A 16300-nucleotide genomic window follows, 5' to 3' on the forward strand; every position below is an offset into this window, starting at 1 on the left:
CTTCAGGAGTTGTGGTGGCAGCCCCTTGTTCATCACATTAGGAACGTTGGGGACGACAAAGGTACGAACAGAGCTGCCTAGGCCCGGACCTGGGCAAAACATCGAAAGGCATCTTTGATCTAAAACAAAAAAAAAGTTTTCTCTGCCTCTCTTTCTTCTTTACATCTCCTGCCTTCATTTCTTTTCGTTTTACTTCACCTACTCTTGTTATAACTTAGTTGATTCTTTCAATTGCCTCTATAAAGGACCTGTTCGGATTCATAAACTATAACAACCTCTTCATTTCAATTCTGATAATATACTCCCCTTCCCAAGATCATTGTCATCTGTAGCACGGCAGTCAGATTATGTCTCAAAAATTCGAAAGCATAACTAAGACAACCGAAAACCGTCGCAAAGATCAAGTTAGTTAACTTGACAGCTCCTGGCCAAGAGAAGGTTATGGTGGTGAGTCCTAGAGTTGAGTGGTATATTTAAATGCACAACTCAGCCACGGATCAACTATTTTGCATATTTATTTGCAGCAAGGACGAATTGAACCCAGGTTATTTATATTTAAAAGTTTGCGTCTTGATCTACAATCTGACACACGCAAGGTCAGAAGGCATTTTAATTTTGATTTTGAACAAAATGATTAGTTTTACTTATTTCACCATGCGTTTTTGGAAATTGAAGGTGTGCCAATTGTTTCATTCGCACGATGAGAAAGTACAAACCCGGGAAAGCTAGTCAATTACTTCCACATACTTCAATCCAATACAGGGCTAAAATTAAATAACGAACATGCGCACACACCGTCTAAAAATCCGCTACTCATTTACTTCACATTTCCGTATTAATACACACAACGATAGCTCCTCGTTTGGAACTGCCTCCTCAAAGCGAGTTTAACAATGGAATGAGCCCAAACCTTTTTTGTCCAAAAAACACAAATCACCCCCCCACCCCCCCCACAAAAGGAACTCTAGGAAAGCATATTTAGAATAAAAACTGACATAAATCACGAACTTCACCACTCTTCAAACAAATCAACTTATCTACTATCACACCCAGGGGCAGAAAGGTGTGATGCACGCAATTTTTATTTATATTTTTGTACTCGACGGCGTTTCACAAATGAGGAATGTCGTGCTGAATGAGGCGGAGCTATCCGCAGCATTTTAATTTATATTGCTTCTTTTAAACTGGTCACATCATTTGCTTCTTGGTGTACCAACTGATCAGAGTGGGTGGGGCGAAAATTAGGAAAACATTTTAACACTCGCGCGAAAGTGCAAACATCAGAGCCGCTTATATCTATTAAATGATAAAATAAGGAATAAATGCAATGTGTGATCCCATATTGAAACCAACTACGATACTAACGAAGATAGTTTGCATATGAACACCGTTATCACATTTTAAAAACATAAGCTGAATGTACTACTCAGAAATAAAATAGACACGCTTACACACACACACATTATCTCTAAAACAGTTGGTGTTATCCTAGAGTGAAGTGCAAAAATAAACTATACGGGGCAAGCTAGTAAGCACAAGTCGTAATAATTGAAGCCTAGAACTTCAAAAGTAACACCTAGATTTAAAGACATATGCTGAATCGAAATTTCGACATCACAAATCAAAATTGGAGCGATAGGCGAGACGCTGCAAAACTGCAAATCCTCACTCTTGCAGCGACATCTTTAACGGCAGTCCGTATTTTTGGAAAAGCAGCGCGCGGTTGAAAACGGCCGACGAGGCCGATGAGACATATAAAGTCACGATTCTGATTCCCTCTCCTCTTTGCTTCGTCCCCTCGAGCAGGTGAACCGAAGCGAGGAGGAGAGAAGCGAGGCCGCTTCCCCTCATTCTCAATGTTAGAAGAGAATCGTGACGTCATATTCTTCGCTTGATCGCGCCCTTCTTTCTCAAAAGTACGGCCTTCCGTTTCAGATATTCATATATGAGTGACATTTTGGAGTTCTTAGCGTCCCGTTCAACGCCTCTACGGCCTTGATTTGGAAAATCCAAATTTCGGTTCCGCATCCCTTTAAACCATTTACCTTTCCGTAGTTTTATTCTCTGTATGCCCGCCTATTGTGCTGCTGCTTGATCTGGAGTTCAAATGTCTGCTGTAAACATAAGTTTTTACTTTCAGTATGAATGATTCCTTTATATTTTTATATTTTACAAGGCGTTAAAGTAGGCTACCGTCATGAGAACGCTATAGAGAATTCACGAGTTTAGAAAGCAAGTGACTGAAAAATGGTAAGATACCTAATGTTTCAAGGTAAAATAAAAATAAACAATAGAATAAGAAAAAAAAATGCTTCGATAACGAAATGGAAGGACATTTAGTTGACTTCTCTCGGTTATGTACAACCGTCAGAAACTGTCCGCAGATAAGAGACCGGACTATGAATTAATGCCAACGGAAGTGCTCGAAGAATCGCCTTCAGAAAATGCGGACAGACAGTAGCAAAGAGCACAAAGACTGAACGAGACGGGGCAATAAAACGGTCGCGGCCTTTTCGGTTTCTTTCCCATCCACCATATGTTGCGTAGATTATAAAAAAATGAACGATGCCTGGCAGGTCGCCAAGGACACTTTCCGTTCGGGAATTTCGATCTCGGTCTATTGTTTCGTCGACGGGACTCGTTGAAATATATCACAAAATAAGTAACGGCCACACTGCAAATCGAATTGTTTATATATATATATATGTTTGTCGCTTTTTGTGCTTTTTCTTCTTTTTTTTAGAGGGGAAAGTTGCCATGGTTTCTTTTTTTTTTTTTTTCTTTGCTCATGGAACAATGACTGAGAGTGAAGGGGCAAGAAAACAGATTCGAGAGGTGTAAAGATCACTCCGGTGCCGGTTTGAGTTATTTAACTTGGGTTCTCTTCCGCACAAAGCTTTGATCTAGGCTTCTCACCAGACAGTGACGCCGGTTTCGGTAATGACTCCCTCTTGTCGACGCCGATTTAATGGAACAATTTCAGGCTATTATGTCGAGTTTTCTAAGCAGGAATCGTATTTGCGAACGTATAAAAGAAAAAAAAATGATTTCAGGAACAATCTGGTTCTTGTGGTAAGGAATTTTTGGTTGTGCGCGGAAAGGCCCCTAACAACGCTAAATGCGTCTGCGTGTTTTGATGACGCCCTAAACTGGTTGCATGTAATAAATCAAGTTGCGAATGATTCTACCATAGCCACTGAAATAATGATATACGCAGGTGTCCCCTACTTATGATCACACTTTGTGCTTTGTGATTCGCTTTTCGCAGCTCTTAACTGGCGGAAACAAAGGGAAAGGGAGAGACGAGAGTGTGAGGATTCGTCAGATTGCCAAGCTCGGGTCGCGTGAAACAGCGCTTATTGTACAGCGGAACCTCAAACGTACACGTGAGCAGTTCTACCGCCATCTGGATGTTCCCGGGCAAACTGTCTGCTCTAAGCAATCTGAGGCCGGCATTCGGTCAGGCCAATCCGAGTCTCGCGCTGTACCGCGCGCGACGAGAGCTACGAGAAAGGAACGCGGGGTACCACTGTCTGCTCACGCAAAACTCGATAGTGAGTGTACGTACGCAAGGCTCGCGGCGTTCCGTACGTACGGTGCATGCGCATTGTCGAGCGCGCAACGCTAACGCAAAAGCTGAGTGCTTTCCTTTGCTCCTATAAGCAATGCGGTGCGCAAGTTTGTCTGCATCTTGCGCATGGGGTTGCAGTGACGTCAGAACAGCGAACTGTTATTGGCTATGATTGGAAGGATAGTGGGTAGACCTCGATGCTAGATGCCTTGGGGTCTACACACTCTCCTTCGCATCGGAGCCAATCAGAGCTCGGCCTTTTAACGTCAACGCGACCCCTGCGGTAAAAGCAGACGACCTTCACTACGCATACTAAAACCCTCCGATCTAGGGTTGTGCGAATATTCGAAATTTCGAATAGTAGTTCCGAATAATACACTATTCGATATTCGCTTCGAAAAGAACTGCACTATTCGCGTTTTTCGAAGTGATGATTACGGCGGGTTAGCCCTGTTGAGTGCGCTTCTTACCAAGCACCAGTGCGCTGTGGAGAAGCAAAACCCGCGAAAGTGAGCTCCGCGGGTGTTGCTTTTTCGCAATACATCTGTGCTCGCTAAGAAGCGCACTTAACGGGGTAGCCCGCCGCGATAAACAATATCGTAATTGCATGCTCAAGAAAAGCACACATTCAAAGCGGGATGGTGCACCTGTGCCAACTGTATTTGAAAATAAATGGAAACTTTGTAAATGTGTATATCTACATTGTAGTAAAAGTTTCAAAATTAAACTTTTATGAAAGAGTATACAATGTTAGGCAGAGATGCTTTTACAACCAATGTTCATCATGCGCGACAAATTCTTTTTTAACTTGAGATTAAAAAAAAATTTTATATATCAAGATTTGTAAATTCACTCAATTGGTATAGTTGGCCATCTATTTAGGATTCATTTTCTGTAAAATCTGTCGTTTACTTGCCATCCAAAGACACCAGACCTTCTGAGATCACAGTTCATAAATATAGATTAAGCTTAGCTTATGAATGAAAAAGTGGAATAACCTTTACAGGTTTAGCTGGGTTTTAGTGTAAGCATTATTCAATCGTAGTGAAAGGCGTGGAAAAACTATTCGATATTCGAATCGAAAATATTCGGCCAAAACCACTATTCGATTCGAATTCGCTTCGGACTCAAAATCCACTATTCGCACAAGCCTAGATGAGACGCTTTAACCTCGCCTCTCGCTGCGTTTATAAAGCTGTCAATGAATATAATTACCCGCTTCTGCAAGACGTGCAAGAATAACTTCAAACAACAAAGGTTGCAAATTCTGTAGGCTCATGGAAACAAGTCTTTTTCAGTTGCCTGCGCGCCCATGCATAAGGACGAAGCATTTTATCACGATCAAACTGGACGTGCCCAGTTGGTTCGTCGACATTTCTATATTGAACAGAAACGCAACAATAATAAAAGAAAAGAACCGCTACCATCATTGGCAAGCAACAGACTTCCATCCAACTGACTGCGCCTGACAAACGTCGGTTGTCCGACTGCTGTTCGTAGTTTTGAGCACGACATGCCCAGATTACTTTTTTCCTTTCTTTTTTGTCTTTTGTTTCCGTTGCATTTGTATTTGTTGGAATTTGATGGGGTCACCGTCTATGACGCCTTCATGTCGGAAATGGCAGTGTCCGCTCATTTGCATGCACGTTTTCCTCTCCCCACGTCGTGACTGTCGACGGCCGGCCTCTGACGACTCTGCTTTATTGTTTTCTTCTCTTTTTTTTCCCCATTTAGCCATTTTTGTACGTTCGTGTATCTGGTTCTTGACTGCGGCTGTGCGTCGGAAATCGCTGTAGTTTCCTTTATGGCAGCGGCGTTAGGCCTTTTCCGTCTTCCCAAAGCGGGCGCGGGGATTTGACGAGCCGACAAGTACTCGGATTGACTGTCGGGGCTAGCACTGGCAACTCATCGTCACCGCTTTTTCTTTTTTTTTTTTTTTTGCAGGGTTGAATTGAATAAACTACCTACAACCCGCTTTACTGCAAAAAACAGCGAAAAAATATGTTTATCGCTATGGTGGGACAACTCTTGTAGGCCGTCGAACGCATCCGCAGACATTTGAGATATATTATTTGAGAATAATTTTATAGCTTCGTATTTTCAGCTTGATTTCGGAGAACATCCGCGCCTCTAGTCAATGCAACGGCAGAAATAGTGCAAAATTTGGATGAAAAACACGCAGTGTGCAACGCACTCTCAAAGAAGGCTCGCTTCGGAAGTGATAGTATGGTGTCATGGTGCATGGGTTTATTCTAGATTTACCGAACAGCTGTCTGGTAAAGACTGGTAGTCGATGCGCGACCCATGACTGGCTGCTTTGTAAAGGCGGTGCTTTGATTTTGATATCCCAGCGTACAGTTATGCATCACGTGACGCGTCGTGGGAAATATCAGAAAGAGTGGCTTATATGTGACTTTCACGGAAACAAGACCGTGAGTAAAAACCTAGATATCTTGAGAAACCGCACGACGTGAGGTTCCGGACAAACCATTGTTCCAGATCTGCTCCAATAAGTATATCAAAAAATGTATCCTTACACTCCTATCTAGTAATCACGTTTGACTGACCAGGATATTGGAAAGACAAACCTTGATTTCGATTTATTTATTTTTTTGGTGGTCAGTTTTAGCTTGGCACGCGTGTGCCTGTGAGTTGGAGTGAATATTTCTACCTGTAACGTTGTTTCGCCTTGTTTGACCGCCACATAGCAAAGGAAGAAATCCACTCTCCCGTTTACTAATTGAACGATCTCACCGCAGCTACGCCGTGGCTGGCGTTATGCAGCGTGTAAAATGTGTTCTTTCTGCATGGTGCCACAACCTCGATCCTGCTTTGCGCGTTGGCAAACTCTGCCGCCTGCCTGCTGTGGACTAAAAATATGGCGGCGTCACGCTCGCGCCGACAGTTCGGTAAAGCCACGTTGATGGGCGATTAAGAGACAAACGTAACAGCTCACATCAGGAGTATCCGTATTAGCCGAGCTTCTGCTTAAGTATTCGTGGCTTAAAGAGACCTTAGTACCGCTTATATAACGCCGCCTCAGGTGTGTACACTTTTGTCATGTGCTTCTATTAGATGTTTTGACTCTTGGGATCGGTGAGTCTCGCAACAAGCAATCATTTTTGCGAAAGAGTTCGTGCAATCAATTCTTTTTCTGGGAATTCTATCCCGCGCGCATGCCATTTAGAGTGGTTCTTATAAAGTGGAGGTATATTATGCTTCATGTAAAAAACATCTCAAGGATTCAAAAAAGGCAAGAACAAAAATACGTGGCTTACAGAAATGTCTTTGATGAACGAGTTTTCGTAAAAAGATTACGTGCGTCATTGCTATTGGGGAGGAAATCAAACACTCGCGCCTCTAACGGTACGCTTCAACTATGGGGGCAATAAACCGTATTTTCTTGCTAGTTTTTGATCCGAGAAATCGAAGATGAGGATTCGAATGTCGCTGCTTGTGCGACCAAAGCTCTGGACAGAGCGAAACGCTCGTGTCCACATTGTGCTAGGTGAGCCTCAATTTCTTTGTTATGCTGCATTAGTAAACAACTGCAGACCTAGGGTTCTTAACGTGCTTCCCAGAGTTTGGGGTAGTTACAACTGCTCCATCGCGGTCGCGTGTTTTATGGGCGGCATTTGTAATACATGGCGTGATGAGTATGCCAAAGTGTCGATTGGCTGTAAACACCTTCGTCTTAAACCGCTTCTCTACAGGCTATAAGTCTCCGGCGTTTTCCAGAGGGCGCTGCGGAGAGGGACTCGTTAGGACTTGTTTTAGGAAGAGCAAACCTGAGTGTCTCGAACTGTCACACATGTGGAAGCGTGCTTGCTTTGTTGCGAAACACGAGATCACGAGGAAAATAAAAAGAAGCAACACAAATTCGAACGCCGTCGAAGCACAGGTCAAAAATAGAACGCTAAGGGCGTGAGCCAAGAAAAGCCGTTTCACGGGTTTGAAAGTAAATATAAAAATAACAATAAAAGCGTCGGAATGCCAGATGATCTGACATTAACAACCAGAAATTAGAGACGCCTGTCCCAGCGGTGGTAGCATGAATCTGGCATTTTCGATTGTCTTGCGGCGTTGAATCTAGCCGATTTCAGAAGCTGAAAGGTATATTTTTCTGTTTTTCAGTACTACACAAAAAGATAAAAGCTCAACGAAGGTGCCATAAGTAGTGCGAGGCCAGATCAGGTAAGTTTGAACTACCCAAACTGAGGGCGTCACAGTTTGTTGAAAGCTTCAGCGCAGGACGCCCATGCTCCTAGCCGAGGGAAAATTCACTCATGAGAACATGCACCCAATCTACGCAGGAAGAGTGCCCCAGTAAACTTCAAAAGCTCTCAATGGTTACAGCTGCTTCCTCCCTTAATGCAGGCTCTCTTGATAGCTACGGCACGCCCACATTCCGGCACGATGCTTTTTACCTCGGAAATGGCCACGGGCAAGGACAAAGCCCGGGAAGGTTTCTTGAGTTATGCAGCGCGAGATTTCGCTCTACATACTACGAACTGCGGTGCGCTACTGTGAGCTGAAGCATAAGTGCACCTATTATCCGTAAATACGTGTGCTGAAGTATAAGTGCACCTGTTATCCGTAGTTCATTCTTTGTTTGGTTTCTTACAATAAAAAGAAATGCAGTATAATATAACTCCGTTGTTACAAATTACATTTCAAGTTCTCTAATTTGTGGCTCTTCCATGTTTTCTTTATTTTTATCAGAAACTTATGCATGGGGAAACTAATTTGTGTAATTTCTTCTTTATAATATGCCGTGCCTATAGACCGACACGCGGCCCTGACATCACGCAGCTGCGGTGGCGCTGTCGACAGCACTGCGCATGCGCAGACGCTTCACCTCACGCGAGTCTGGTATCTGCGCATTCACAGTGCCCACACCTGGTGTGGGCAAACGCTGGCTTATTTAAAACAGCGTGTCGGTTTATAGTTATGAACAGAGGACATGTAGATACAACACATTTTGATATGTCTAAAGCGTTGAAGAAAGTTAGTCTTAAATTATTATTAAGTCAATTTCGTCATTTGTATTTTGTCGGGTTTTATGTGGGTGGTTTGAAAGCTATTTGTCACCTCGTTCGAACAGTGTTCGAGTTTCAGACAGTCTCTCCAGACTACTTTGTTGACATCGAATTTTTCTCAAGGATCAATCCTGTCCCCCTTTTGTTTTCTATATATTAATTAATAATATAGTGTCTTGTGTTAGTTGTTCTCAACTGCTACGTTTTACTGATGAAATTAATTTATTCGTGAGCATTCGTATTATTCTAGACTGTAATATGCTACAAATAGCTCATAATGCAATTAATGCAAAAGTGCAAGCGAGCTGGACAGGACCGACGAAAATGATTCCTGGAGTAGGAGAACAAGGGGGACAAAGGACAAACCCAAATCTCCAAACCCCACCAGGTATCTTTAATTCTACAGTGGTGTAACCTAAATCAACTCTCTCTCAACTCCTCAAAAAAAAAAAGGTGTTATTTTTTTGCCGAGGGCATGCGGTTGTTGAGTTCACATACATTCTCGACGGAATACCAATAGTGTATCACTTATAAATAGGGCTCCGTGTTTTCGGATAAATCCGAAAAACTCCGAAAAACACTCACCGGTAAATATTTCGTCAATTCGGATTTATCCGATAAACTCCAAATATTTATGTGCCAATGCCACCCCCCCCCCCCCCAAAACAAAAACAAAAAAAGCGATAATTTTTTTCTTTTTTTTTTACAATTTGTCTAGCACGGAGTCAATGGTCCTGTGAAAATGGCACCATAATTATCTTTCAAATCTCAGACCGTTGTCAAAAGGGGTCTTGCCGCTTGTCCCTTCGAGGTTGATTCAGGGCAACAGGTTATTGTACATTCGGGTCACGACAAAAGCCACTCTTTTGGTTTCCAGTTGGAGCCATCCGATTTGTGATTTAAAGAAAAGAGAAGTTATGTTTTTGTAACAGTGAAAGCTAGGGACCATAGAGATTGCATTAAATAGGAAAGAGGGCAGTTGAAACTTCTCTATTACATCCTTAACCACTCTACCTCACGCGGCCGCGGGATAGATTGGTGGGATGAGTACGAGCTTCCTTGCGGCTACCTCCGGCACTTCATTGATTTTAAGTTATCGACGTTTATCGAAGCCACACTTGTGCGCGACTTTGGTCGTGGCACAAATTAATAGTGCCAATGGCAATGGCGCGAACATCAAATTCAACTGAAGAAATTTTAATCGATATAAGCGCGTGTTATTTTTTATTTGGCATACGTTTACATCCGGTTATTATTTACATATTTATTTTCAATAGGAAACACTGAAATTAAACTCCGTATTTCAGAGAATTGGCAATCAAACAAATGTAAACTCCGATAAACTCCGAATCTTCAGCAAAAAAAATAAACTCCAAAAAACACCCTCCGATTTTGACGAAAAATAAACTCCGGAAACACGGATCCCTACTTATAAAATGTTTTGGCCCGTGCGTCGATAGTGGTTTAACTTTTAAAAAAAAAACCTATATATTTTATCGCGGGCGATGCCTGTAACATGTTAAGTTTGGTATCTCGACTCACGAAGTAGTGTACGAACCCCCATTCTTTGATCTGTCTTTTCTTATTCTTTAGTAAGTTCACGACTTGAATTATCGTCTCTGAATTTTCAATCCTCAATGAGGATTGAAAATGTTCAGAAAAAGGTTACTCGAATTGTGTATGAAAGATTCTTTGAGCGACGCTTTTATTAGAACTATAGATGTCTACTGAAATGTTTTCACTTCCACTTTTGTCTACCAGAAGAACTGTTCGTGACTTTGTGTTTGTGCATAAACTTATAAAATTGGCAATTGATTCTGCGCAGCTCCTCGAGAAAGTTAATTTTCATGTTCCTTTACGTGTAACGAGATGTTTTCTTAGTTTTTAAGTCCACTCGAGCTGTAACACTTCGCCACTTTCTCGAATCCAGTCATTGTATAACACCACCGCTCCACCTGGCCTGTACGTTTCGTCATCAATTAGATTGTACCACAGCCAATTGAATACGCACTTATTTGCCTCTTAATTTGTTATATTTCTTACTTGGAAAACGTTCCTCTTTTGTGTATTGCTTGTTGACAATGATGTATTAAAAATGAGGAACTTCTTGATTTATTTTCGACAATTAAATTAAAAATATAATATATAATAAAACTCTGTTTTTAGAATAACGCAAACGATATCAGAGTACAAAACAACCGTAAAGGTTGTGTTTTTGTGTTTCTTTTTTTTTGTGCTTTTCAAAAGAGTTGATTATTACTTTGGAAAAAAATATCCTTTAGTTCACTAAGTAGCGGAAATTAGAAATTTATTTGTGCCTTTTATAAGGTTGATATTATTCCAGTCAGTTCGGCATGCTTTTTAAGTCCAATATCTTTAGCTTCGTTATTTCAGGATACACCTTTTTTAACACGTTCGCATTGGCGTTTATAGGAGTTTACCTTGCTAGGCTACCCGAAGTAATGTTTCGCATGAAGCATTGTCTGCAAGCCGCAGCCGAAGTAGATGCGTTCATATACAAACGAAGCAATAAAATACAAATTAATATTGAACAATATACCATTTTGGACGTTGTAAACTGGCCCACACAGCACCACTAAACTGCAAGAACGTATTTCGCACACTCTAGCTTTTGCTTCGCCATGGCTCTTGGTTGTAAACTTCCGTCTGCAATGACTGCAGTACCTTCTGTTTTTCACACCTTGAAATTAATCTTGATTTCTGACTTTTTTTAAGCTTACGGCCAGATTTTCTTTTATAAGAGAAGAAGATGTGAACTCAAACTGTGTCGTTCGGTTAAAGTCCGACCTCACGCTTAGATCACATCAGGCTAGAATCCAATTCTAAAGCAACCAACATCGTTTTTCCAGACTAATTTTCAGTACATGGCTAGGCTTTATGTGTGGGCTTGGGCTTCTTTCACGGTCATTGAAGTGGCTTTTAGAAGTTTGATATTATGCCCGAAACACGCGGCAAAAAAAATCAGTTGACACCGAACAAGTTCTTAGTAAAACGAAGGATTTCTTTACACCCCAGTGTTTTCCGTGTATACTTAATGTGTTTTTGTTGTTTCTTTCGTTGTTAAGCCCGATATACAAAGAGGTTTTCAGCAAAGTAGGAAAACCCTCCTCGTCACCCTTCTGATTTCCCTGTCTCCCACTGCTATCTTGACAACTTCAAGATGCAGCAACTCTTTTAGTTGCTGCATTTCGAAGCTAGATACGCCGGGATCTTATCCCGGCTTATCCAGCCCCAAGATGCAGCAACAATAGGAGTCCCCCGCCGTCAAGATAGCAGTGGGAGAGGACAAAATAAGAAGGGTGGCGAAGAGTTTTTTTTTTCTTTTTTTACCTCGTGGAAAATGATTTGTAGGTCGGCCTTTACCTTCACACCACAATACTCCAACTTTGGCGTGTGAGTGGCATTTAGGGTGTCATCAAATTTTTGAGGCAACGGAAGGGGTATGGTGTTCGCTAAGCTTAAAAAACAACCATAGCCCGATTGTTGCAATCAACGAGTGAACCCTAATAAATTGAGTTGGTTAAAAGTAGCTAATCTCGATCGTTGTATTCTGGATCATTTTTCAGAAGTTAGTTAAGCTTCTATTTTATCCAATTTTATCAGTTGCGAAGCTGCGTTTCACTGCACTCTGGAAGGGCAGTTTCTCGTTTCATTTGTCTGCTTTGAGATTGCGCCACACATTTTGCAAAACACAATGCGTGTCGAAACTCCTGCACGAGCCCAATCACGCTTGCGCTCGAAAAGAAACAACAAAACACCAGATGTCGAAATTTGCCTGCTGGTGGAGGATACCGTCAACGTCGACCAAGCGGATAATATCGTGCCACCGATTCAGAACCTATAGAAAGCGTGAAGCCCCGAGAAGCGCGTAACAAATTAATGAGCGTCGAGATTCCCTTGCCCGTCCCCTTCCTCTTCCCTGGAGTGCTTCGAAGTTAACGCGTCCCATGGGACATGCGTTTCAACAAATTTGATTCGTTGTTTGTTGGTTCTTGCCCTTTTTTTACTGTAGTGTCGTCGTTCAGTGCGGCGTGATTCGATGCTGTCGAAATTTTGTGAGTCGTAACGCAGTTTATATAAGCGTGAAATTGCACTTGTTCGTGCCTTTAATTATATGTACTTTTTTACTCGGGGGTACACTCCATTTTATTCTTTAGGACGATTCACACATTTGCGTCGAATCCGTCTAACTGGAACCGCGACGGCTTGCGACGCACGTGTTGCTATGGCGACGCTTACGACGAGCCAATGGGGAGGCGCGGTGCTGAACGACGCATCGCAGCGCAACGCAGTCGACGCAAATGTGTGAACCAGTGTTTAGTCTACAACACTCTTAAACCTGCTGGCGCGAGCGCGAGGCTTCACCTAGCGTTTCATTTGCCTGAGAACGCGTGCAAATGGACAGCGACATTAAGTCCCACGCTCGCGCCATGGTTTCTTGGCGTGTGTAAACAAATTATGCATTGCAGAACGCTGAAGCGCTGCCGAAATATGAAGCCAGTGGTAGGAATAGGACGCTAAAGTATGAAAACGTTATGTTAGATAAGTAAAAAATTATCAAAAAGACAAAACTTTTCTATGAGCCAACGTCCAGATTAGCCTCATTTCATAAGAAGACAATATTGTGTGCGCGCTTGCCATTTATTTCAATAAAACATATTTGTGAGCCAGAAACAAAATATAGTTTTTACTTTTTTCTCGCAAAATTTTTTTATAGAAATTAATTCTACACGCGCCCACAATGTCAGTTTTTTTTCTCCTTTTTTTTTAACGAAATAAGGCTTAAATCGACGTCGGCTCGTAGAGCAATGTCATTTTTCCCTTCACCCTAGTAACGTCATGTTTTCAATCTTAGGCATCTTTTCTCGACAAATAAAGCGTTATCTTCTGGTGTAGTTACAAAATTCTGCATAAGTAGTTTATTGATGCGGCCCAATAAACCAGGTTTCAGTCTTTCTGTATAACCCAATACATATCGCCGATCGATGATGTTTTTTTTTTTTATAATACAATTTTTTCTTTAATGGGTTTCACCTTTCAACAATCCATTCTAGGTCCGCCAAAAATTCGAACATGCGTAGAAATAAAGAAAATAAAACGCTTACCTTAAAATAGGGGGAGGAGGGGGGGGGGGGAGCGCCCACCCCACTATCACTGAAAACTCGGTTAATCTATAGCAATGGGTGCTTTTCCGGTCAAATCGGACGACTAACTTATGATTTGCAATATCCCCGAGTTTCGTAAATGTTAGTAATGCGTGTCTGAACGAAATGGGCTTTCGCGGTATTTTTCCGTAACAAAAATGGAAAAAAAAAACTCGAAGAAAGTAAGCTAACAAGAACGGATTCTTGTAAAAGGCTGCAGAGGCCTATTCGCTAGAATCTGTACGCAAGCAACTATGCGTTACCAGCGTCCGCGGCAGACGGATTCCAGAGAAGGCAAGTGAGACAAACGAAAAATCAAGGTCTGCCGGCGAAATGATTAAAGGCAAAATGCCAATAAAAAATTAATAACTTTAATACAAAATGGTTCGCTCTGATTTTGAAGTCTAAGCTAAATATGAGGACGACCGCAAACACTCTAAGCTAAGAAAGCCGCTCAGGGTTAAGCAAAAAAGAATAAAATGGAAAACAAAATTTAATATGGAAGCATTGAAATACCGTACATAATCGGGAAAAACATAGAACGTCGTCGTCGTCTATATTGACCTCTTGAAGTAAGCCATTTGTGTGTCGCCATCTTGCCACTGGAATGTGTGGATAGGGGTAGTCCGATAGCCAAGCATTGCTAAGGTATGCTCATGATTACCAGACGTCAAATCAAACAGCGCATTTTCTATCCACGGTGGCGAGACTAGACGTCAAACATGGTTGCAATCGCGTATATAGGAATCCTGTGTCTACCAGCCTGATCCTGTCTCGCGGGCTTTGAGTGCTCCGGCTGTGTGTCTAAGGCAAATACGACGAGCGGACGGCCCTAGCCACTCGCTAAACATGTCGGCTTGCTGATGACTTTATTTTTTTTTTCGGCTTGTAGCGGCTTTGACTCGTCCTCGGCTCACTGTCTGCATGCTAGTGAAAGTCATCGTGGGAGGTGCAGCTGGAGATGTTTGCTAAGGTAGTTCTGTGTCGAGAGTGGGGACGAGAAGGAAACGAATGCCGATCAATGAAGCCCGGCTACTGCTGATGTAGTTTCGTTGTGTCGACGTGCTAGGCATCGTAGTTTAATCTCCTTGAATTTAATTAACTCCAGTGTGTCAGTCATGTATTACGTTGTAGGCGGAGGAGGGGGATGGGCAATATCAAAATTGAGAAAGTAGAGTTTGCAGTGGGTTCTTTACATATAAGTTTGTCGTTTTCGAGTCTCTTTTTTTAATAATGTTAAGAGGTGAGCGCTAAGCAGCGAGACGACATGTCAATTTTTAGGAATTAAAATAAGTAGCATTTTTCTGTAGTATTTCCATCTGTCGATCAAACCGTTATATCAGAAATTGCTTTTTACGAGGCACGTTACGAACTCTAACTGCAGTATCGGCCTTCCAGGCACGCGACGCCGTGTTAGCATCGCTGTGTCCTCTTTTTGTATTTTTTTTCCTGTTGTTTTCCTTGGTTTCGCACTTGACAAAGCCGTTTCAAAGCATGCCAGAGTCCTCCCTCTTGCTTCTTTTGTTTTCGCTTTGTTTGTTTTTTTACGTGATCAGCGGAGTTTGCGGCGCAGGTGTTCGGAAACCGGTAGCGCTTCACTATTTTTTTCAAGACAAAATCGAAGTTAGAAATGAAATTATGCACTAAAAACACAAACTGGGTTGGCATTTTCCAAAGCCGGTAACGATTCACTCAATTTTTCAAGGCCAAATTGCAATTAGAAATGCAATTCTGCATTAAAAACACGAACTGGTTTGGCGGGCTGTCACGTGCAAGTTAGAGTCTCCTGACCATCCCCTCTCGTCCACAAAACAAACAAAACCACGTTCAGGTTCGGTTTCTTTCGACTAAAGCAGCTCAAAGCGCCCGCAAGGTTGTATTCTAACAAAAGCCACGGTAGGAAACATTTCATCAGTGACTGAACTGCTTTGGTACAATGGCGGACGATACCAAAAAGCCCAAGCGAGCGCGTGGCGTAGAAGGCCTGCAGCGCTACCTAACAAAAGAAATCCGGACCGTTATCTATGCTTTGGTGGCTGTTAAATTGGTGTAATTAATTCCCGCTTGACTGGTTGTCACTGAGTTAATGAAAGACCCTCTATACTGAAAGTAGCGCCATTGATTGATCCTCGCAACACACTCTTACCCTTTAGAAAAATAATCCTCTTTAAAGTTTCCCTCGCCACTACTACTAATTGGCCGAGTGTCCGTTAGTCCGTTAGGTTTCGGTTCGCCACTTCCGTCCGCCATTTGTGCTCTCCCGTGTCGCGGCCTGACATTCTCCCGCGGCGTAAACGCGGCGACCGGCGGCGTCCAGGAGGCGCTAGGAGGCATCTAGGAGGCGCTACCCCGTAGATATTCGCGGGTTGCTGCGGCACCCCGTAGATATTCGCAACTTTCACAACCCGTAGGGGGCGCACTGGTGCCTATCAAAATTGCGGTCATCGGGATGATCGTCGTAAAACAGCGGTATACTAAACTGGGTCTGCGAGCGACGCGTAAGTAATTCTAGTTATGCTGTATAT

Source organism: Ixodes scapularis, unplaced genomic scaffold (assembly GCF_016920785.2).
Source record: "Ixodes scapularis isolate PalLabHiFi unplaced genomic scaffold, ASM1692078v2 PGA_scaffold7__128_contigs__length_106722199, whole genome shotgun sequence".
Lineage (NCBI taxonomy): Eukaryota > Metazoa > Arthropoda > Arachnida > Ixodida > Ixodidae > Ixodes > Ixodes scapularis.